Source organism: Harpia harpyja, chromosome 1 (genome assembly GCF_026419915.1).
Source record: "Harpia harpyja isolate bHarHar1 chromosome 1, bHarHar1 primary haplotype, whole genome shotgun sequence".
NCBI lineage: Eukaryota > Metazoa > Chordata > Aves > Accipitriformes > Accipitridae > Harpia > Harpia harpyja.
Window position 1 is genome coordinate 8,018,648 of NC_068940.1, and position 24,452 is coordinate 8,043,099.

The 24,452-nt window shown below is 42.2% G+C and overlaps 1 long non-coding RNA gene and 1 other non-coding gene across 5 annotated transcripts in view; both read right to left on the minus strand.

Annotated features, from left to right (window-relative positions):
• The window catches only part of LOC128152123 (uncharacterized), a 63,795-nt gene that overhangs the window by 8,202 nt on the left and 31,141 nt on the right, over positions 1–24,452 (minus strand). For 2 of the 4 annotated variants that reach the window (XR_008238555.1, XR_008238558.1), the window contains one exon: positions 7,463–7,562. This is a non-coding gene — a long non-coding RNA (uncharacterized LOC128152123). Of the gene's footprint in view, positions 1–7,462; positions 7,563–21,025; positions 21,293–24,452 lie in introns of those variants that run through there. The other 2 variants (XR_008238568.1, XR_008238545.1) reach the window with 1 other exon arrangement.
• Positions 5,629–5,718, minus strand: TRNAY-GUA (transfer RNA tyrosine (anticodon GUA)). Its single transcript is given in 2 exon segments — positions 5,629–5,664; positions 5,682–5,718. It is a non-coding gene; the product is annotated as a tRNA-Tyr (tRNA).

Consider the following 24,452-nt stretch of genomic DNA (forward strand, 5'->3'; position numbering starts at 1 on the left):
ACTCTCCTCCTTCCCCATTTGACCACAGCAGAAGGAGCTCTCCATTCCAGCACACACCACTCGGCTCTCCTGGCATGGAGTCAGTGCTGGAAAACTCATTGTGGCAGTGCTCTGAGATTTAATACAGCAATATCCTCCTGGAGTTTTATTCAAGGGTAGTTTGATATCTTTCTGGGAGAAAGAGTCAAGGAGATCATTCAGGCTGCAAAGCTGCTGCAAACTGAAATCAAGGGAAAACTCATTGCTAGTTTCTTGGAGGGTTACACGAATGGTTTCCCAAAAGTGAGGAACTCCAGAAGTGAGGAAAGGTGGTCAGGACACACAACAGTCAGAGCCTCTGAAGGTTCAGGTGACTTTTCCTGCTCTGCTGCAGCCTCTTAGGACCCATTACTCAACAGCAGCAGTCTTAGGGACTAACAATGTTACGTGAAGTAGGGACATTGGTACCTCTCCATGTCACAGGGACATGAGGATGGATACACTAAAGACTGTGTGGCGTTCAAAACATGGTGATCCCAGAAAAGCCTTATATTAACATTAAATTATTAGGGGGAGGTTTAGCTCCACATACTCTAAAAAGGGCAACACCTCAAGTCTGAATTTGAAGAGACCCTTAATTCACAAATACAGATCTTCTCAGGCCTCTATAAGGTTTGGGGGACTTAAACAGCAGTCATCCTTCACCTGTTCACATTTCTTTTCCTCAGCCTTCAAATAAATGTACTGACCCAAGAGCCAGCAGTAACTTTCCTCCCATAATCCCTGGGAAACGGAAGGGTAGTGTACCGCAGGAAAAAGGAATGCTGAAACCTCTCCAGACTCAACAAAGAAGGAGCCAGGACTCTTCGCATCCCTCCTAAGCACAAAAGCACAGACAAATGGACGAAGACTCCCTTCTTAGGAACTGGCAACAACACAGTACATCCAACTCACAAATTAGATAGAAAGAAGTGGTTTGCAGTGTTGAAGAAGCATCTGACGCTGCTTTCTGCGAGGAGGCTGGTGTTACTTAAGTAATACTCTCACTGTAACCAATGGGAATCTTGCCCAAGTCAGGAGTAAATGAAATACTCTAGCTAAATATATTGTGTTGGCTAGGGCCAGGCAAGGTACCTTGCTAAAATTGGTCTTTTACTCATATATTTGGGTTACAACGCTCAAGGTTTTGCTTTTTGAGCAATGTGTATCTGGTTCTGTAAGGATTTGGTACCAGCTTCATTTTCACAGCAGACATCTTTAAGCAGTCAGCTAAGTAACCCAATGCTGCAGTGACAGTTCTGAGAATCTTCTAGGAAATTAAGCCAAACAGCTACAGCACCTCATCACTAAGGAGTAATTGAACACTTTGATATGATAATTGATTATCGTGCATTGATTAAAGCTGACAAGAGAGCATACAATCTCCAGATGACTTTCAAATTACAAAGCCACAAACTTCAAAGCTTATTTGGATTCACACAACAAAATACATTTTGTTATTTACAATGTAAAAAAAAATATCCTCATAAATGAGGCAAGAATTTTAAAACAGTAAATGGTGAAACAGCACAACTTGAAATAAGGAACTAATCAATGCTATCAAAATGGCTTCAATCTGTCCTGAGGACTCTAATCATTTCCAGATGATAACATGGGACTGATTGGATGTCTCTGGCAGCAATTCTTATCAAGGCCTGATTATAGCAACTACAATAGGAAGAAGAAAAATTGGTTGGTAGAGGGTGGTTAAGAAGGCCTGAAGAAATGTGCAAACGGTTGCTCAGTTTGGTGTAAATCCACCTGATCTGGTGGTTGCAAGTAAAGGCAGCAACTGCTGTTGGTCATTTCCAGCCATGCTGAGATGCTTTTCATAAATTCAGCCAAACACACACTGGAGAATAGTTTTATTTCATGGTAAAAGCAAACCAATTTGCAACCACTTGCAATTTCTACAAACTAGCAAATCATCAGCAGAGCATCTTGACTTGCTTCCTGGTTTTAAAAGCCTTTTCAACTCTCCTTAATTGCACATTATTTTAATTGCCATGATTCTACCTCTAGAGCTGTAAGGGAGCAGTGCAGTTGTTACTATTTATTGGTATTATTACTCCAGACAGGAATCAGGACCATGTTTTCCTTGTCATCATGAAAAACTTTACAAAGATATGACCCTGCTCAAAGAGCTTTATCTAAATCTGCAAGACCAGAGGCAACAGGTGGCTACAAGAGAGCAACGGCAGCAGAAAGAATTTACAGAGCTCCAAGGAAAGCAATGGCCTCAGTATAAAGTTAAGTCTTCAGTCCTATCCCTGCTCCAGCACTACATTTCTGGGCTGAAACCCGATATTAGAGCATGTAGCTCACATCATTCAAAATTTGGAGACTACCCAGCTTTTCTGAAGTTTCTTTAAGGTTAACCAAATTTCCTTAGGCAGGCCGTGCTTTGCTCAGTTGTTTCATGTTGTGTTGGAAGAAGCATTTTCTGCAATATGACTTTGATGCAACCAGGTGAAATGAGGTGTCTAGAGCGAGGCTGGGATTCATTTATACTGGAAAATCAAAACAAAGCTCAAAATATACAAAGTCATTCAAAGCGAGTACAATTGAGAACTTGGAGTTACCCCAGTGCCAAAATTGCACTTTTAATTTTTAATGAAAAGCTACTTTCAGAATGAGCACAGACAAGACCAGTCACAAACCACGTAACACTCGCTGCTTAGCAAAGGTGCAAAATAACCACGTAAGATGTACTGTGGAGACAAACGACTGGATCAGACTCAGCAAGCTGTCCTACGGGAATGCGAGCACTGCTCTTTGGGGAGAAAGTACAGATATTTTGCAATATGTTTATGCCAACTGAATGAGCTTCGGTTTCTTCACCACATAGTATGCGGCATCTAAGCTAGGGGATAGGTTAAAAATCTGGTTTGGGACAACAAGTGAGACAAGAAGAAGAAAAAAGTATTTCGGAAAGGGAAGGAACATCCCACTCATCCCACTGATAACAAACATTATCTTGTCTAACAGGAGCTTACTACTGCTAGTCTATTGTGTCCCCAGCTGGTTATGACTTTGTTTCAGAGGTTTGGTCCATGGGATGCCACTCCTCAAACAAGGACACGGTGACCTTCATAATGTCTGATGAGCTGGAGAAGTTTGGCTGTGAGAGAAAGCTTATTCAAGATTAAAGAGAAGGTGAAGCTCCTAAACATGGAAGACTATAAAATTTTTAAATACTTCCTATCTTTGTTGTCTGAAGTTCAACTCACATGTGCAAGAAAAACACCAGAACTTCATTTAAATTCACATTTCTGGCTTGATGGCTACATTTGCTGGAACTTTTATAAAATTACCTTGTGCGGATGCCATTGCAGAGAAAGACACAGTGTCAATGTCACCACTGTGTCAGTATGGGGCAGTCCTGGTAGCTGAAATAGCATGACATGAAACAGCCACAGGATAACAGAAGCTAACCACATCAGGTGGTATTCTCCACCAGGACCCAGTTACCCACTGGTGTGCAGTAATATGAGGGTGAACCCGTGCTGCAACAACTCACCCTTTCCAACTACAGAAAGAACACCATTTGCAATGAGAACCTACTTTTAATTAAACCCTTCTCCCTCCATTCTCGTTTCAGTCATAGCTTGTGCAACCCAGACTGAAATATTACGTCAGCAAAGATCTCCACATCAACAAAATACCTGTGGGGCAGTCAGTCCATTCATCAGTCACCACCATTCCCCAGTCTTAGGGAAAGCATCGGTGCCCTCTCTGATACCAGCACAAGGATTTACTTTTCATGATTATTGGCAGATTTTGAATCAAAAGCTTCAGGCTTACTGCAGCAATTAAATGCATGAGTCATGTATCCACTCATTTGGAAATACGGTCACCAAGACTGTAAAAGGTGCATTGCAAGGAGAAAATCTGTCCCAGGTGCCATGGGACAGGTTTGTTACCCAGGCTGGTTACAAATACACCTGAGTTCCTCCTGTGGCATCACCCAAGACTCATACCCCTCTCCTCCTCCTTGTCTAAAGTGACTGCCAGATTCCCACCAGCGACACTGCTGCTGTGCATCCTCCTCCCTGGGACTCCTAGCAGGACTGGGAAGGTGGCTGCTTGTCTTTCCCACCCTTGCTTTTACAACCCCATCCCACTGTGGGAGGGCCTATGGAGCAATAAATGCATGGCCTGCCCACGCCCCAGGGCCTGGAGGGCTGGTTGTGTTGTTAAGAGGAGAGGCAGAACTGCCTCCATCCCTGTGCTGAAAACCCATTATGGTCATGAGGTTTTAAGTGTGTACTGCTATGCAGGCTGAAGAGGAATTAGTGCAGCTGGATTTGGAAGGACAAAGAAAACTGGTGTTCTACTATGATCGATGGTCATTGATCTGATGCTAATTAGTAAAGAAAAAGTCTTTTAAAATACTGAAATTGCATATAATCGCTTGATTATTCATTCTAGCTTAGTCCTGGTTCCTTGACGCATTTGACCCAACTTCTAGCAAAAATTTCTCATTAAGCAATACTAATATATTTATAACACAGTGAAAGGTAAGCAACCAACCAAAGTTGCCACCTCCTTCTCCTATCATTGTTTGGCTTAGCACTGTGCTTTGCATGAGGAGATGCTTTGCATGAGGAGATGCTTTGCATGAGAAGCTTTGTATGAGCTTTGGGATTTGGATCCCTAATGTCGTCTCATCTAATATAAACATCTAAAAACCTCTAATCTTTTCTTTAATAAAGCTTCTTACAGACCTCTCAGAGCTGATTGTGTCTTGTGAAAGTGAGTTCCTTGAGTCAGTTTCCTGTGTGAAACAACATTTTCTTTAACAGATCACAGTGCCCTTTTTTCTACTCTCTGAAATTTTCTGATGTTGGTTTGTGTATGAATGAGTTCTTAGAACGCCTCCTTAACCTGGCCTGTGGTCTCCTTTCACATGGTTCTACTGCCTCTCTCTTACCCATTTCCTTTGTAGCCAGCCCCAACCTTTACAATTCTTCATTGAAATGGACAGTGCATGGAAATGATACACCTCAGAGCAGTGTGCACAATGGTATTCACAACCCTCTCGTGAGGCCAATGATTATTGCATGTAGTGGCTGTCTCAGACAAATATCTGAACCTGAATGACCATGGTGTTCCTGTCCTCACAAAAAGATTTTTCTTCCCCATGTCTCTTAGCCCACCTCCCCCTCAAAACCTCCGAACTTCAAAATGCAAGAATGGGATAGGAAAAGTGGTGAAACCAGCAACAAGGAGGACCCAGTGACTGGACCTCCCTCCATTTTCCACACCCAACTCAGCTAAAAGAGGCTCTGCAAGCTCTGCGCTGTGGGTCTGCTCTAGCTAACAAGGGTCTGTGGAAGGTGTTGAGCCCCTGCAGAAGAGAAGCTCGTATGATGGGGATCAACTGATTAGGTAGAGAAGTGGCAAAGGTCAAAGCACCATTGCTGTAAGAATCAGCTGAAGCAGACAAGGCAGGTAGTAAAATTGAAATCCTTGAAAGTGGTATGTTTTAAGTAGACTAAATTTCTCATGGGGTCTCAAGAGGCATATAGTTGGAAAGGGCAGCTCTGCAAAGTCGTAAATTCCAGAAATAAGTGAAAGACAAAAACCAAAACAAAACTCCAAAACCTTTCCTTCGAGCCGGAATTGAACCAGCGACCTAAGGATTACTTTCTACAAGCAGCCTACAGTCCTCCGCTCTACCAGCTGAGCTATCGAAGGAAGATGAAGAAGGAGTGCCAAGAATGAGTCAAGACCATATCAACAATAGCCTTAGGCTCTAATGGGTTTCCATATGTATTGCTTTTCACAACAGCAAAACAGTATCCAAAAAAAAAAAAGACACAAAGCTAACTTTCCTGCAAAATCGGATTTTGGTTACAAAACTGCCAGTTTTCTGCCAAATAGTTCACAGCTCTTGCAAGACTGTTGGTGGTGGTAACATTAAGGTTGGAGTTCCTGTGATGGCCCATATGAAATCTATCTACTGTTTGACAAAGAAATTTGCCCGCTCTTCTGTGACCTTGCCACATTTCCTCAGCTGAGCTAGGAGAAGAGGACAACTCTCCTCCACACAATTCCCCACAACAGTTCTCCAGCCAAGTCCAATAACAAATCAGCAAACAAATCAGTTAACACGCTCCCTGACAGCTTCCACAGTGAATGCAGAGGAATGAAGGAAAAGCAGGGGAAGGAATAACCATTGAGATTTTAATTCTAATCCCATCAACTCCCACGGTGCATGTGAGACCCCTGGTACACAGATGAGGTTGCAATATCTGGCTTTTGCAACTGGTGGCCTCCCCAACCCCTGGGCCTGGGAGGCTGAGCCCTTTGTGAATCATCTACGTGAGTGCCGCAGCTCACAGCTGTGGCAATTGAAAGCAAACTACTCTCTTTTTGAATTACAGTGATTCACAAGAATCTCGGCTGTCTGAGCAGCAGGGTGGGGCGGTAAACTGTGAGCAGACACCCTGTTTGCCGAAACCACGCCATCCTACTCGCCATCCTACTTGCTATGGGAGCGTGTGTAGCAGTGTTACCTCAGTGCCCTACAGCATATCCATCCTTAACCCATGCTTACCGCCACCTCCTCCTTATGATTCAACCCCAAACACTGGGCTGTTTCAGCAAGCACGTAGCCAGCAGGTTGAGGAAAGTGATTATTCCTCCGTATTCAGCACTTAAAAGCTTGCATTGGGAATGCTGTGTCCTGCCTTAGCTCCCTGGTGCAAGACAGATGGGGACATACTGGAGCGAATGCAGTGGAGGGCCACCAACGCGGCCAGGGGGCTGGAGCACCTATGTAGGAGGGGAGGCAGAGAGAGCTGGGCTTGTTCAGCCTTAAGAAGAGATGGGTAAAGGGGGATCATACTGCAGTCTGCAACTACCAAATGAGAGAGTATGGGGAAGGCAGGGCCACGCTCTGCTTGGAGGTGCACAGTGAGAGGATGGGAGACAACAGGCACAAGCTGACGCCAGAGAAATTTTGATGAGATATAAGGGGAGAAAAATACCATGAGAGTAAAAATTTTCACGACTGCAAAGGTTGCCCGGGGAGTGGAATCTCCACCCATGGAGATACTCAAAGCTTGTCTGGACACAGCTCTGAGCAACCTGACCTAACTTTAAAGTCTACCCTGTCTGGAACAAGAGGTTGGACCAGATGGTCTCCAGAGGTTTTTAGCAAACATACACAAAAGTGACCCCTACATCAGGAAGGTAACTTCACAGAGCAGATGATGAACTCACAGCAAAACTATCACCACCTACTTCTCTGCCTGGAAAATACAGCTCTTCATCTCACAATCAAAGTCCCACACACATTTTATTTATTTTCATACTATAAGATAACTTAAGCCTCCTCTACTGCTAAAAGCAGCACAGATCTTGATAGAAATTGAGTAAGATGTCTCCCTGGTTTTGTTCATGGGAATATAGGAAGGTCAGGAAATATTTGACTTACCTACAAGGTACTGTTGCAGCTTCTCAGAAGGCCTAATCCTGGGACCTGTGATGTGTCATGACATTCATGTACCCACCAATGACTATCAGGTCAGCTGATGCTGTAAAGAAAAACATAGGATGGTGAGAAACAGAACTGCTGTGTGCCTGTCAGGGCAATATCTGCACTCTCTGGGGTCAGATGGTCTTGGTGGGAGGAGGTCCCCGAGATACCCGTATGCAAGAATGTGAAGTTAATCTTCTGCTGGAGTAAGAATGGCACAACAGATAACATGGACCCAAGCTCCTAAATCAGAGCAGATAGCAGGGCTCTAATCTTTTCCAGTTTGCAGACCCCACAGCATTTTCCAGAGGCACTTCAGGCTCCTTTCAAGCCAGTTTAAGCCTATTGTCATGAGTCTGCCTTATCTGAGTTACCTTTCACAGACCCCTTAAAAATAATTCGCTAGTCCCACCCATGCATTCAAGGACGCCAAAACTGAAAATCACTGCTCTATCCAGTTTAACTCATTGGCACTGTCATCTAATCCAGTGGTGAGGTACCAAATACAGACTTCAGGGGAAGTATCACCATCTCTTTGCTGTCAAAAGTTGTTACTGGTGAAGATAACCCTAAACAACTTGTACTTTCCTGTAAGAAATCAGTAGCAGTTAAGTCAAGATAAAAATTCAAATGAAATCAGATAAAAAGTGGATGCTGTTACTATCTATGCATGAACAAATGGGATGCAGAAACCACGGTGTTGCCTTGACAATAAAAAGCATTGGAGTTCTCTTTTTGTGGAACTTGCTAGCAGTGATGTATGGGTGATTTGTGAGAGATATTCTCCTAAACTACAAATGTACCCCCCAGGGCAGCTTTTCAAAGTAGATATTCCTAGGAAAAATTAATTAATTTTTTTTTCTTGATTTTTTGAACTTGGTAAGCTTTGAATGCTTAACAGAATTAAATTTTGGCATGGAGTTCATGAAAGATCTCTGATTATTTCGATTCTTTTAACTGATTAAATGAAGATACCAAGCTTTGAGAGCCATGTGACTGGAGCCCTGAGCTATATAAAGGGAACAGCTCACCTGTTTCATGTGGTGTAGAATAAGATGAAAGGAAAGGATGTAGCTTGAAAGCAGGATGGAGAACAGCCAGAGGTAAAGCGACTAATAGCTGGACTGTATAATTACACTTGGTAATGCTATGTGTTTTGTTAAGCTCAGATTAGCATATGATGGTCTCCAGTGTTTTGTATACTTACAGACTGACTTTCTAACATGGCTTTAAATGATTTAAAGGGTTTTTTCCAGTGAAAAGCTTTAAAAAATCTGGTTGATTCTGAGGGACTTGGGGGGATTGTTTTCTTTTCTTTTGAGGTGGAAATACGCACATGCTCTGAATACGAGCATTAGATTGGACTCGCAATGAATCTGTGAAATCTTTGTGTTCGCTTTAATTCTACCCGGTCTGTGTTACACACCACTGGTTGGCTGCTGTGGCTTCTGCACCACCAGCTAGTGATGAACTCAGGATATCTTAATCTGGGAGTCTCCTGTGATACCCCTGCAACAGAGGAGGTTGTTTTCCTAAAGACTACTACTCACAGCAACTTGAATGGAGAGTCTGAAGCATCAGCGAAACAATCATCTCCCTCTGTCTACCTGTTAAAATTCAAGATAGAAATCTCTTTGGGCCGGACTATCTTTGTACTTAAAGGCTGAATAGCAGCTGGCACAACAGACCCCCAGCCCTGTCTGATGCCCCCAGGCTCTGTTGTGATGTAAATAATATGTACGACTCCTTGGGCCAGCTTCAGAGACAACTTTAATAACATGTCAGCGTGAATGAATGCCAAGGGGCAGGAAGGTGGGAATGCAGAAAGAGAAGAATCGGGACAGTACAGGAAGGTTTCATACAAAGGAAGTTTGAATGCATCGCGCAGTGTGGGCTGCATTTCAGGAAACACAGAGTTTATAGGCCATTACTACAGCTATCAGGTTTTGTCTGCTTGACACTTCTGATGCTGCACCGTTATCAGTAATAGACATCCAGAGGAAAAGTATCCTTCGAGTATCCAAAGCCCAAGCTGTATATGCTTATCCACAGATATACCTAGCTTAATTTTGCTACATAACAACCTTATAGGTCTGGGATGGCTTCTAATACAAAAATATTTTCTTTACAGCTAAATTATTTTAATTCAGTTTTCTTTATATATATGACCAGTTCCATAAGCAATTAAAAACACAGACACTGAAGACTCACGGCAGTGCTTGGACATCAGATTCAGATTGCACAACCCTCTTCAGGCAAACAGTTTAGCACCAGCAGCGATTACACAAGTGCCTGAGAGCTTGTCCCATCAGTGGGCATGGAAAGGAATAGCCTCCATGTAATTGTCAACCTATTCTTCAACAAGTTAAACATTTGGCCCTGTTAAGTCAAGATGAGAAATGCAGTGAGTAGCATTCCCATCTTCTCCCCCATCTTCTCTCCCACAAAGGGTTCCAAGTCTTGCCCTTCTCCTGGTGAAAGACAAGACCAGTAATGTGTGAGCTGTTCCAAGATGATGATCAGTGCAGAAAGTTTTGATAATTGGGTGGCAATTAACCACAGTCGGGACATGACATTATTCAGATACAATGGACTAGCTCCTAGCTGCTGTAAATCATCAGTCATCGGAGAGCCTGACCCCTATCTAGTTTAGCTTAAGTTTCCATTCAACAAGTACCACATTGGACTTTTTTTGTTTAAGCAAAAGCTCAGCTAATCACCCATAGGCTCTCTATGCCCTGGTCTCATCCCGAGAGCGAGGCAGAGGAGGGTATTTCTGGTTGATGTCTTCCATTTTCCAGCCGCGCTTATTCTCCCCGAAAGTAAATGTTGCTTCGCGGTAGCAGTCGTAAAGGCTGTGGTCTCACTGTAGGCTTCAGTGTTAGCAAACCCCTGCATCATCTGGGGGAGGGCAGCAGCGGGGAGGACAAAAGTGGCACTGTCTGGGGGAGCCCGCTGCCTCCTGTGACCCCCTCCCTGCGGGAGGCAGCCCTTCCGCCCAGCCACTTCCCTTTCCCTTCCTCATCAGGCCTCTCAAACTATAAAAGCCCTAATGAAAATGAAACATGCACGTCATATATAACAAGGAGAGGCTCAACTGCTGGTGAAAAAAAAAAGTGTGAAATTACAGTATCAGTGTGAGAGGGAGAGATATGAGCCCTCATTCCCCAGGAGAGAATTTGAAAGTGTGTAATTTTTTCCGTTCACAAGCAGCATTTAAGGGACAGCTTTTGGAAGCTGAGAGGAAGACCTGGAAGAAAAATAGCACTTACTTACAAGCGGAGTGAGTATTTCTGCCCTAAATGTTTGGGACCCTTTTTTGATACATCAGCTTGGTTTGGCATGGGGCCATGTGTGTGCACAGCCCTGGTGAACAGGTGTGGCTCCTAATGTGTTCTTCTGTCCACAGCTAATGCTTTATCTAGCCTTTCTGAAGACCTAACAGCAAATCCTTAGGGATCACTAAAAAAAAAAAAAAAAAAAAGAAAAAGAAAAAGAGTAGGGTACAACTTTTGGGCTGGCTTTCCTCTTCACAGAAGAATTTAGCAGTCCTGGGTAAGGAGGAGACTCGCCTGTGTCAGGTCTGGCTGTGGTAGGGGATACTAGCCTCTCGCACTCATGAGAATCTAATTTATTTTTAAAGAGCGCTTTAGTATAGCATAACAATATTACCACACATCTTGCTCAAGCAAAGAATTTTTCCAATCTATATTCAGTGCCAGATAGAGTGACTATAAAATGAGTTACTGTACCTTAAATTTCTGCCTTGGCTATAGTGACAGGAAGCTAATTAGACAAACTGACCATGTCTTCTGGACCCAAATCCACATTACTTTGACACATAAGAATTACCAGCTGCATGAGAGCTCGTGCTTCTGGAGGGAGTTGAACTTAAAGGATGAAATAACAGGTAAAGGAGTGGAGAATGATGGCCACTGTGGGGCCCAAACCAGTAAAGCAGCAGTGTTTAAACTCTTTTCCAGCTAAACTTTAACACCTCAAAATGTGGCCAAAATATGTTAGAAGCATGTCTGAGGCATGAACACTGGGCTCAGACCACATGTAAAACTAAGTTCTAAACACATTTTGACTTTTCCAGGTTATTCTTAAATTCCAAAGACCAGCATATTGGAGCCAACTGCACACGCTAATCCTGATGGAGCACACCATACATTTCATAGCCCACGAAGCTACTGACCTTCTTGACTCTGGCAAGCTTGCTGGGCAGTGATAGACCTGGACCTACCGGGGTTCAGCAGGCCAGGGAACAATCGTTTCAAACCTGGGCTTCACTTCAGCCATCAGAAGCAAAAACCTTCAGTCAGGCATGAGTGTTTTCTGATGCCTCTTTTGCAAGCATCTGAGTTTCTGGGAAATTACTCTTAAGAACTACTGTCTTCTTATGGAAAAAAATCATCTGTCCTATTCCCACTTCCTTATCAGAAGTTGGGCTTCAAATTATGCCCAGATATTATATGGTCCTCTTTTCTGGTATTCCTACCTCTACATAGTTAGATCCAAACATTTCAGATATCACTAAGTATCAAACAGGGACAAGGGCAGGGTTAATATCAAATTAATCACAGGTTGAAACAACCTTTCTGAAAGGGATGAGCAAACTTCAAAAAGAACAAACACCCAAAATAATGGCTGCATCCCTACGAGATGTATAGTCCTTCCTTTTTCTTAGGTAGGCTCAGCCAAAAAAAGGGGCACAGCATTCAGAAAGGAGCTGGGCCAAGGGATCTTATTGCTACTATTTTGTGTATATTATTTGTATTGCTGTAGCACTCAGGGACATCAAATGGGGATTAGTGTCCCACTGAACTAGGCACTATAAAAACAAACATCACGAAGACAGTTCCCTGCCCCTGAGAGCTAATCTTTGGCCATTTTTCTGCAGCATCTGGCTAGAGCAGGGCATAAGGAAGTGTTTTAGGGTGTACTGCATGGACTGCATTTAACCTCATTTCTATAACCCTTGTCCTTCCTTAACCTACTGCTCCACTTCTGTTTGTTAACCTAACTCATCACCTCAGTCTAAATTTAGTTTGTGAGCTTCTTGGACAAAAGTCTTTGTGTCTTTTCATTTGTTTTGTTTTTTCTTTTCGCATGGTTTTGAGCCACAAAAAAATAATATACATTACTGAAAACATGAAACAAAATAACTTCCTTCTCTCTCTAAGAAAAAAATGGATATGATATATTTAAATGTGCATCTTGAAGCGCTATGATTTTGTACCTCTGTAGAGCCTAATGTAATCCTGTGGATCAATGAGCAACACAACTGGTATGGCAATACAAATAAAGAAGTCTGGTCAACATGTATATACGCACCAAGTACTTCTCCAGATGATATGCAGACAAAGGACATATATGTGCAAGATAATTCCCACTGTTTAAATACAAAAAAAGCTGCTGGTATACTGCATTGTGATTGATAAATTGAATTTGCAGGTCCCCATAAAGATAAAGGAATGTGACAAAGTCAGGGCAATACAGTCTTGGCATTTCCAAGACCTGGAACAAAACATGGGCATTCTCCCATCTCTACAGTCATTCCTTCCAGGCCAGCTCATGTCTGTAGCATCCTCCTCCCCTGCCTGCAGCCACAGCAGCTTCAGTTGCATCAAGAGACCATTTCTTGGCAAAGGAGGGTGTTGGAGCATTGCCAGTTTCTAACCTATCCTAGGGAAAAAGGACTACCTGGACAGAAGAGTCTGTAAGCCAATAGTTAGAGTAGTGCAACAGCTCTGCCACCACCCATCCATCCCGAATCTTAACAACCCATTTGTGCTCTAGAAGAGGAAAAAAAAAAAGAGGTATTTGTTTAAAAGACTGTACTGGAGAACTATAAACAATACGGGATGTTAGTTTACACAGAGTAGCAAGGGTACAGACAGCGTAATGGTGCAACTCACTGCTGTTTCCTCTCCAGGCCACGTGGATCTGCCCGATTGTCAGCTTCAAACACAGCGACTCTTTCTGCAGGCTTGCAAACCTCAAACTTACTCTGCCCAAAACAGCAGAGTGCATGATAAAGAGTCTCCAAAGAAATGAAGGACTCCCTCAAATATCACTCTACTTCTTTTCACGAGCAGCAGAGAAAGGGGGATCAAAGCTTTTGAAGGCAAATCTGCAAGCAAAAGTGTGCAAAATTTGTGAGCACGCGACCTTCCCCGGCCCAGAGTGCCGCACGCTTGGGGAGGCACAGGGCAGCAGGAGCCCCTTCACAGCTCGGCAGTCAAGGCTGAGAGCTATTTGGATTAGATGAGGAATTTCAAGTGGAAACCATCTGAATGTGTGTGTGTGTGCGCCTGTGTGAAGTTGAACTGTGTTTAAAGAAAACAAATGGCTTCTTATAGAACCTCTGCAAGGTCCGGTTCTGAAGGGGGCATAAGTAAGCCTCGTTCTTCCTGCCATTGCAAACTCAAATGGGATCATGTGGGGTTTTTTTCCTGTTCTGAAAGTGAAGAATCAGGAAAAGACCATGACAGCAACAGTATGACTAAATTGGCAAGATATGCTGTAAATAGCTTTGATGCTAAACAAAAATAAAACAAAAAAAACTTCGTATTGCAGCCATTTTAAGATTTCGGCTTCCTTCTTCACCTCTGCCACTAAGCAGGCCTCCTCAACATGTGACAAGAAGAATTCAGAGGGACTCTTGCCAAGTGTTTTCTGACCCAAATCCTAGAGGTATCCTCCATCTGCAGCAACAGACAGCTCGCTGTGGTCTGTCATTACCTTCTGTTTGGTTTTCAACACCAGCTAGCCTAGTTAATGAAAGAAGATGCAACCACCGAAGACAATGAACAGACAAATGTTAGCATTTCTGGGAAGCTTTGAGGAAGACTTCTCTAATCTCAAATAGGCCAGAATACAGAATAATAATGACTGAGGCATGCATATACAAGAGTATTGCTTTAGCGAACTAGGTAAGCTCAGCTATTAGGAAAACAGGCTGTATAAAGCCTGATGGAGAGGATTTAAGGACAAGAGACGAAGGGCAGAGCTAAATGTTCAGCTTCTGTCACAGCACCACACCTACCTACTCGGCCTCTATCTGCAGGCAATAAATTTCATAGCCTGAAAGAGCCAGGCAGTCAGAAATATTTTTCCTATAGGACAGAGACACAGCTCCACATCCATAATGTTCTTCTACGTAAATGTTTGCATGCGGCCCTTCACATCTAAGGTTTGTAGCAATGCATGGTATTTAGCCAAATGCCATTCCCCTAAAGGGCAGCATATTTTTGTTCTTATAATCTTGCATGGAAATTGAAATGGACATATTTTAACATGGGAAAAGTAAACACATTTCCCCTCAGCTAGACACTGCTGAATCACTGTGCTGGTGATGATGGTGGCCTGGGATTTTTCCCTACACATTCCTGACCGAGATTCAGAAACCAACAAGGGAGTAAGTTCACCACAGAAAATTAAATCCCTCAATTTGACCTAGGCACTAGGCTGGGGATTGGGTCTACGTAGCCAGACAATATAGGCAGCACTGGCCTCATGAGCAAACCTCCATCATTTTGTTCTTCATCAAGCCTTCCTATCTGATGTAACAAACTCCCATTTACCTATCGCATATATACATGCTGTACTTAAAATGCTTGTCTTTGATAAACCATTCTCCCCTTTGAGGATCCATTAGGCCCAAAATGAATCGAGCCTAAAAAGCTACTTAAAGCTTTTGGAGAATTCTTTGGATTTCCAGCTTCACATTTCTGTTACTGCGATGTTTGCATTATGATGCTTGTCCGAGTTCTGCCCTGCAGGATTCGGAAAAAGAAAAATGTTCTTTTTGTACTGAACACAACCGGTCGGTATTTAGCTATTTTTTGTGTATTATGACAGTACCATCTGGCATTCATCTGCCAGGTACCTCAGGAGAATGTCCCCTTCCTACTTGCCTGTATGATGCCGGCCAAAATGATAGAGTACACCAAAGGTTAACTTCCTGTAATATGGTCTCTTGGCTTATCTTGAGTAATACAATAGTTCCTTTATATTCTTAACTTTGCATTTCACATGTTCTGCTGCCTGCCTGGAAAACAGGGTCATAAGAGATTCTTATGGGTCAGACACCTCCTAATGCGAAGCCAGGGGTATTGTTAGCAAACTTAGTTACAACAATCTATAAGGCCAATTGGCAATGCACATACAGAAGTAAATATGAAATAGAAATGGAAATTTGCCCAGTTAGATTTGTTCTGTTCCACTGAAATGCTTTGTACAGTGGAAGCATAAACAAAGCACTGCTCTTAGAAGTCACGGTTCACCTGCTGACTCAAAAACTCATGTCTGTCAACCAGCGTGAGAGAGGCCAAGGGGACTATCTGTTTGGGTTTCTCTTTTGGTCTCAGCCTAATTTATCTTGTCAGTTCCAAGATCTCCATTCCTTTCTTGAAAGGACAATAAAGGAAGTTTGGCTTAGCCATGCCCTCCAATTTGATTATTTTTAAGCAAACAAACAAGAACTTAGCATGGACCAGTTCAGATTGACTAGTTCAGCTGCTGAGTAACATCTTAAAGCTATTTTCATCCTAGTCCTTTCCTCAAACGGCAGTTCCTTCATCGCTTTCAGGATATATACTTTAATACTCCCAACCTGCTTCTTGCAAACAGCCTTTTCAAGAGAAACAAGCCAGTCTTGAGCAATTAAGACCTATAGATCTCCCTTCACTTCCTTCAAAGCCATTGTGGAGGTGCAGCTGAAACCCATTAAATTCAATTGAGCCCAAATGGCCCATAAGTCATATGGAAACTTCCTCTGGGCTTTTAACAAAGAGCCTTGCTTTAAATTCCAAATTACAAACAAATTCAGTCTGTTCAGCTTTCACATAAAACATAAAAATTAAAGAAAACATACAGAGGAAAAGTTGCATCAAATCACAGGGAGCATTATAAGAAAGTACAACCAGTTACTCTTGTTCTGAAATTACATTCTCCAGTTAGAAATGTCATATTAAGTCACAGCAATATTTTCTTTAGTCTGGACTGGAAGCATGCTTTATTCAGTGTATCACAAAGTAAAACTGGTGGCATTCACCACCCCATTTTGTCCTCTGACTTTTCTCCACAAAAGCTAAAACTAATATATATTTACATATGTACACACAGTATGATGTGTATATAATGTGTATATATGTATAATTATAATATATCACATATAGCTACCAGCCTAATCTCAGGTTCATATATAATAAATAGATAATAAATATTTATATACTATATATACTTAAACATTAAGTATTGCTTTATTGTGGGTCAGATTTTTATCAAGTTGACAAATATATTAATGTGGCTTTATATTGGAACTCTCGATCTGTCTAAGATTAGGGATCAATATCTGTACTGCAAGATCATAAGTCAGCTAAACACTGAGAAGATCCAGGCAGATACTGAACTTGAAAATTATGCAGTAAAATTGTTCCATAATACATCTTTATTCAGACCCCCCATGGGACTGGCATGCTGTAAAAGCCTTAAAAAAGCCTCTACTTGAGGGTTAATTTCACCCTAAGGGCTCTCAGAATAACTGGAGGCCCAGATCTTTATAACTTTGTATCAATTAATGTTTTTTACATTCTTTTTAATAAGAACTTGATGAAAAATATCCTGCTCTACCTATTCTATTTGGCAGCCAAGTAACAAGTCATTAGAAGTATCTGAATCGTTTTTAAAAGTGCTGTGGAGTAATATTTTCTAAAGATATTGGGTCTGAGAGGCAGACACATGCATGTTCCCAAGGCATGTGAAATTGAAACAAAAAGTAGCAGGCATACTTCATGGCTAATCAGGACCATGCCCAGCACCGCTCCAAGAAGTATGGGCTCGGCGTTTGATTCCTGTCCAGATCCAATGCCTTTGCCATGGTGGGGCAACATCCCTCGGATGCAGAGGGAGCAGGGTACCACTATCTGCTGTCGGACTTTGCAGCACCGCTGTAGGTCTGTCAGGGCGCTAGGACAGCGGGCTATCAAACCACAGTGACTGAGGCACGGACTTTGCCTCCTTCTCATGCCCCTGTGGCAAATGCAGCAAATCCTTTCAGCTGGCTTTGTACAAACCCATTGGTGAGCGCATGGTTTAGATTATTGCCATAAAACAAGCAGCTTTGTTTCTCCCATCCCTACTCCTCCTCCTCTCCCTCCCCCAGCCCCTTCTCCTAACCCTGTGCTCCTGCTGCTCCCTCTCTACCAGCCCAGAGCCACTTCAACTCACTGTACAGGCAGAAGAGCAATTCAGCAAAAGCAAACACTTTAACAGAGCCTCATACAACAAGCAAGAAGGATGACAGTGCAAAGGAGGTAGAACTGTGAAGCCAGGAGCAGAAGGAGGAGAAGCAGGACTGAATTGTGGCAACAGGGAACAATCTGCTTCATGGACCCACATCCTGAAAAACATCAAGTTTGTTAAATTAGCAAAAGGAAAGGACAGCTGAAATACGTTGTTAGCCTGCATCTAAGCAAAAAGGAAAATGGGAAAAAAAAAAAAAGAGGTCAGCATAGTATATTAACAGATTGATTCTCACCCCACTCCTTTCTCAACATCTCCAGAAATTCGTTGGTATTTAGACCTCACTCCTGGGACAGTGATAACAGAAACTACAGAACTTCTAAGACTGTGACTGGGGTCTGGGAATATTAAACAGACAACTAATTTCAGAACCATGAATGAAGTAACACCTACCGGGAAAGTTTTAGAGGGGGGGAAACCCAACAAAAACCTAGAAAGAAAAAAAGATGTTGAAATACTGGTTTGGAAGAAGTATGTTCTCTGGTTTGTTTGGGTTTTTGAATTGTCCTGAATTGCAGCCACCATAGAAACACTCTAAATCTGAAGAGGTGTAGATGGGACATGCTGAATTTCAAGTAAGAGGGAGAAGGAGAGGGGAATCATGCTCGCTCTCTGCTGATTCCCCACTGCCAGGCAATAGCGAATTAAGACTGCCTGAGAAACCAAGCATGCTGAAATCACCCCTTCTGATGGGTGAAAGTTATCTGGGGACAAATTCATCCCCAGAGCTGTAAGATGGTTACCCTAAGCTTCACAACCCTGAAAATGGCAAGAATTATAGTAATAACAAAATCCCCCTAAAAACACAAGCCAGTATTCTAGCTGTGTGGAAGGAAATACTCCAGTACAATTCAGCTGATGTCATTTAAGGGGAGATATGAGGAATCCCAGGGTGAGGCTGCAGCATTGGACACACCAACACCACCAAACACAGTGACGCCTGTAGAGCCAGCACACCCCCACCTCCAAGCCCAGCTCTGACCCAGTTTGTCTTGGGCTGACCCAAATACAGAAAAACATTGGCACAGGTCACTGTCAGGATACTTTTGTTTACAAGCTAACTCATGAGTGCTTTTCAGAACACTTTTTTTTTTTTTTTCCTGGGCAAAAGCTGTGACTTCTAATTTGAAAGGGGATTTAAAAATGGTTGTGATTCATGGGGATTTATGGATGTTTCCCAGGGAGTTTCGAAAGCCTGGACTTTCTTCCCACAACTCCCAGGAAATGCAGTTAAAAGTCTCCCACAGGTTGTTACTTCAGCATGTTCGGACCAGCAGTGCGGGACAGCCACCCGGCAGTCTCTGTCCCAGTGCCTGCGAGGGGCAGGACCCCTACAGATGCTAACCAAGGCTGCACCCAAAACCGGGGGACTTGTGTGAAAACCATTCCCCAGTGCAGATGCGACCAGCATTAACTTGGACAACAGTTACATGTAATTTCATTTCTGTATGTTGCTAATTTATAGAGAAACAGCATAGGACTGGAGGCCAATGGAACAAACTGTGGGGGCGGAGGGGATGCTCCCTTAAGGCAGTGAACATTAGGAGATTTCTTAACCCAAAAGCACACTGAGGACACCATTATATTTAACCTAAGAACGATTTTGCATTAATCCCGACTTAGCCACTGAGATTTTCAGCTCCAGCTGGTTATAGCAAGTAATGCACTGGAAAGCCCTGGGTGAGGCCTTCTCCCTCACCTCCCTCACATAGGACTCACTTCCAAGAGCTCCTTAAATGTCAGTCCTTGAGTGATAGGTCTCATACACCAGAGCCAATTGCCTTGCACAATCTGAAGGGAGAGCTTCCGCGTTTTGCTTTGCAGCTACTTTTACTCTGCTGTTCACCCTGAACACTGCCTTCAGTGATAAAGCTAAAAAACCCCACCCTTGCTCGTTATCCTGACAATATTTAATTCTGACAGCACATTCAGTATACTTCATGAAATATGCAACCCTGTGACTAATGAGGTATTTGCACGTAAGGGCCATATACTGTAAATTGCAGGGCAATAAATGTAAAGGAAAACCATGAACTGATCAGCCAGCTGTCAAAGTGATGCAAAGTGTCTCTTATTAAATGTGTTGTGTTATATCCAGATGCTGACTAGAACTCAGCTGTGGCTCCCTCAGTAAAGCTTCACCTTAAAAAAACTATAGGTCTCCCTTTCTGTTATTACATGTTAGCTCCCTACTTTTCAAATACCAATGAAAAGTTCACCTCTCTACTGCCTCCCTGCTTTCCACTCATCATGTAAGGGGAGTACTATTTTGATTTTATGTGTGTGATTGCGTCCGCTCCGGTGCTAAGCATCCTATCAGCATATGACCAAATAGCAAAGCTGACATTTTTGCCATGATTATCCACGAAATGTGTTTCCTACCTCTGATTTACAAGAGCCCTATTCATGAGAAATGATTAATAGCTCACTAGCACTGCCAAAAAGCACATAAATCTAGACATGCTCTATGCTCCTGACATGCCGCTCATCTCGTAGATATGTTCAGATCTCTCTCTCCCTCTCTCCCGCTTATCTGTGCCTGATCCCCAATGGGCATACGCTTTTGCTGATTAGGCAATACAGTTGCTGACTGGGACAATCTTAGGTTATATTACTGATGGCACCCAATTAGAGGTTGCAGAAAGCAGTGTCCTTCCTGGCTTGTACTAGACAAGCATGATTAAGTGTTAAATGCCTTCTAAATTAACAGGCAGCATCACCCATGTGTCTGTTACAACTTATCAGGGTAAGAAACCAGCTCCATTGCCAAATTTTCACTGTTCACACTTAGTTTCCCAGGCTGTAGACTAACAGAGCCGAGGAGAGGGCAAACTGCATACAAGCATACACCTGACTCATCTGATACTTAACTTATTCAACAAGGTTTCATACACTTGGCATTAAACATGCCTTTAAGTGCCCCACTCAGATGTGATAGATTTAAACAAGCACTGTCTGAACCAGGGCCCATGATATCATTTCCATCCCCTCACCACCACCACCACCACCACCACCCCCCCCCGGTCTAATAAAAGCTATTTCACAGTTCTTGAGCATCCTTCTTCTGAAGATCCTAGAGTGTTTTGCAATTATTAAAGAACAGATCATACCATGCCTACCCATTTTATTCCATAATTTCAATGGGGCTGCTAGCACAGCAAGACACACACAAAAAAAGTAGCTCATTGTGCCTAGTACGTGAAGAGAATATCAAGGTTGCAGTGCTTTCCCTACATGTATCCACTATGACACAAGCCTTTAATTGTACGATCATGTTCTACTTTACAAATAATACAGGGTACAACATGCCTTTTCCTTGCTGACTTTGATGCAGACGGGTTACAGCTTGCAACCATTTTTCATTCCTGTATTCATGATGTTCACTGTTGTTACAATATGGTGCATTTTTCATTTAAGATACTACTATCAGACCTCAGAATCACGCACAGCTCCCACTGACTTCTCTGGAAACCCCAGCTGTAATAAAGAAATCAATATTATAATTAATAAAATAATTATAATAGCTTACTGTTTTCTCTAGGTGTGTTTTGATAATATTCTTGGCACTCATGTTCTGCTCAGTTTTTTTCCTTCTTAACTTCCTCATGATTAATTACTGGTCCAAGCTTACAAGCAGCTATCAACTTTTGAGTGCACCCACCCATAATTTTGCCAGATCACACATTTTCAACAGATCCTGTTTGCAGCTGACTCATTGGGCTTTATTACTGCACAAACTACTTCTCAGGTAAATACCTGGAGCGAATTGCACCAATGTGAAGGGATATCTTGCCTAGTTGGACAGTCTTTAGAAGTGTAAATGCTGCTCACTTCTCCACATACCTTATCTTGAAGCTGTCTGGTACTTTTGCTAAGTAACAGATATGCTTTCTTTAAAGCAGTGCTCAATTGTTTCTTTAAAGAGTGAAGAGTGGCCTATATAATTTTCACTTCTGTGCCAAGGATAAGAAAGTTATTAGTGTTGCTTCTCTGGCCGTTGTATCACAAATTCTTTCAGAATCAGAATATTTCATTACTGTTTCTTGCCATGACCTGATGTCCAGACATGTATCCTGCACAGCTGTATGTGCAGCACTAGGCATGGGCTACATCCCTGAGAAAGAAGAAGTTGATGATACGAACAGGTGTTCATTGCAGTTGTATTTTGTGCAATGCTGTTTGCAGAGTACATAATCACACAAAGTAAAAAATCAAACAATAACAGCCACTTTCGTTGCTCAGCATGCTCTAGCCTCCCTGGCCAGTGAATCATAAGCCCCAAAGGGCCTTGACTCTCCGCTGATTCCTAAGCCATGCTCGCAGCTTCTTACCCGACTTATTTCTTCTGCTGCATTTAGAACCAGTCTCTCAGGCTGCGTGGCCTAATTCTGCTCAGCCTTTGCTTTGCTTGATTACTGCCTTCCTACAAGCAGCTAAAAACATGTTTAAATATTCCTATCATTTAGCCCAAAGGAAAGCTGTTTAGCACATTTAACATCTTTACCCAGATAGGAGACTTTCTACAGATGTAAGAACCATCTGATGGCAGCCACTAACACCTTCCTGTATAAAAAAATATATTTCTAAAAGAACAGCTACATGCAAAGTAAATAGAGAATTCTTCCATAAAACAATGCAACTTGCTGCCCCAAGTACAAAAGGAGATTTTTTGAAAATGGTAAGTTACAAATAATGAATGGTATTTTTCCACTCTCATTTCTGTGATGTGTGCAAAGCAGAGCAGTTAGGATGAGCTGTTAATTTTATCATCTTCCAAATGGCAGAATCAAGGCAAATGGAAACTGTGATGAAATCCCTATCTAGTGGGTATCTCCTCACCTCTCAGCTTTCCAGATAATACAAAACCTTTGTTTTCCTTCACGACTGTGCTGAATAACCTACAATTGGATAGAACACACACAAAAAGACCCGTCCTAAAAAACTTTCCATGTATTTTTATCAGTTCGTATCTTTTCTCAGCCATTTCACTGGAAGAACACCACACCAACTTCTCTGACCTAACACCCCTTAGGTAACACCCCTTAGTGGCGCATGTAGGAAACATTATCTGTCGGGTTGGCTGCACTATCTAATTAGAGATCTCCCAACAGCTCATCTTCACTAAGTTTCAAAATTACGTGACTCCGAGCGTCAGTGATCCTCACTCAGCAATTCCATGGGACCTTTCTCGGTAGACACCGTTTACCGCATTTCTTTTATTTTCATTCTTGTTTCACCATCTGCAGTACTCAGAACAGTTTTCAGATACCCTTTTTTCCACAAGAGATGTTTGTTGCTTTGGAGACTCATATTGAAAGAAGCGCAGAGAGGAATAAATTACATTTGGGGTATTTCATTACAGCTATAACCTCAAAGTTAGGAGGAAAAGACAGAGAAGCTTAAAATAACTTTCATTCCTCTTGTCCACAAAAACATACTGTCAAATTACATATTTGTATTCTGGCAGTAGATGATATATTTACAAGGGCTTTTCTGTCTGTCTCCTTTTGTATAACAAAATGCTCTTACTCAAGGTTTGGGCTATTTCAAGGTTTGTCCAACGCTGGCTTATTCTATGGCTAACAAACAAATGCATTATTTAAACAAGGAATGCCCAGAAGAAGTAAGTGTAGGAATCAACACTCAACTTGACCTTATCCTCCTTCAGCAGGTGCTGTACTTTCACAGACATGAATACGGCTAGAACAACTCTCAGGGAAAGAAAAAAAAAGGAGGAAATTATTTTCATGGATCATTTGCCCTAACTTTCCAAACTTGGTTTCTATTGATTTATAAAAATAACTAAAAAATAGCATTTGAATTCAAATTAATGACATAAAGAACCATTACACACTGAAGTTTCAGATGGTACTCTGCATGTTCTGGGTGTTGTTTTGGTCATTCTTAAATCAAAAAAGCAATCTGTCTACTTGAAGTTCATGATGCTGTTTTGTCAGTAAAGAAATTAATGGATACAAGTACCCAGTAAGACTTGAAATGTAGGAAGCAGCTTTCTCTACCACTGCTCATTTTTCAAGAGCATGTGTTTAAACCTCAAACACTTAATGGGAGCAGTGTATACTCCCATCTGCTTGGCATATCTAAATGATACCAAATAAATCCTGACATGCTTTGGGAGAATTTTATCATTAAATATTTTGCACACATCATCTTGACCCTTACACAGCTTAATGAAAAAAAAAAAAATCTGAGTAGCATAAAAGTTTTTTCCTAAGCTAAGAGAGCCTTACATGACCTAAGTTCTATTTTCTTTACTTAAACAAATCAAACCAAACAAACAAACTGAAAACCCAAACCTTGAGCTTTCTGAATAAATTAATCCTAATTAAGTAAGGAAAGTAAAAGTTGGGTGGTTCTGGCATCAGCAGAATCAAAGCACGTTCCATTATTTAGCTAATACAAGCAAGTTTGTTAAACAAACTATACCTTTGTTCTGTAAATTTTGGAAGTTAGGCTTTGGACAGATGTTCGCTGCTGGATGCAGACATGCCAGGGGAAGGTTATAGCCCCAGCTGTTGATCATCACTTCTTTGCAGAGGTTACTGCTCCCTCACATTTGTTGGCAGAGCTTCCTTAGAGAAACACTCCCGAAGCCACGTGAAGTTGAAGTGAGTGG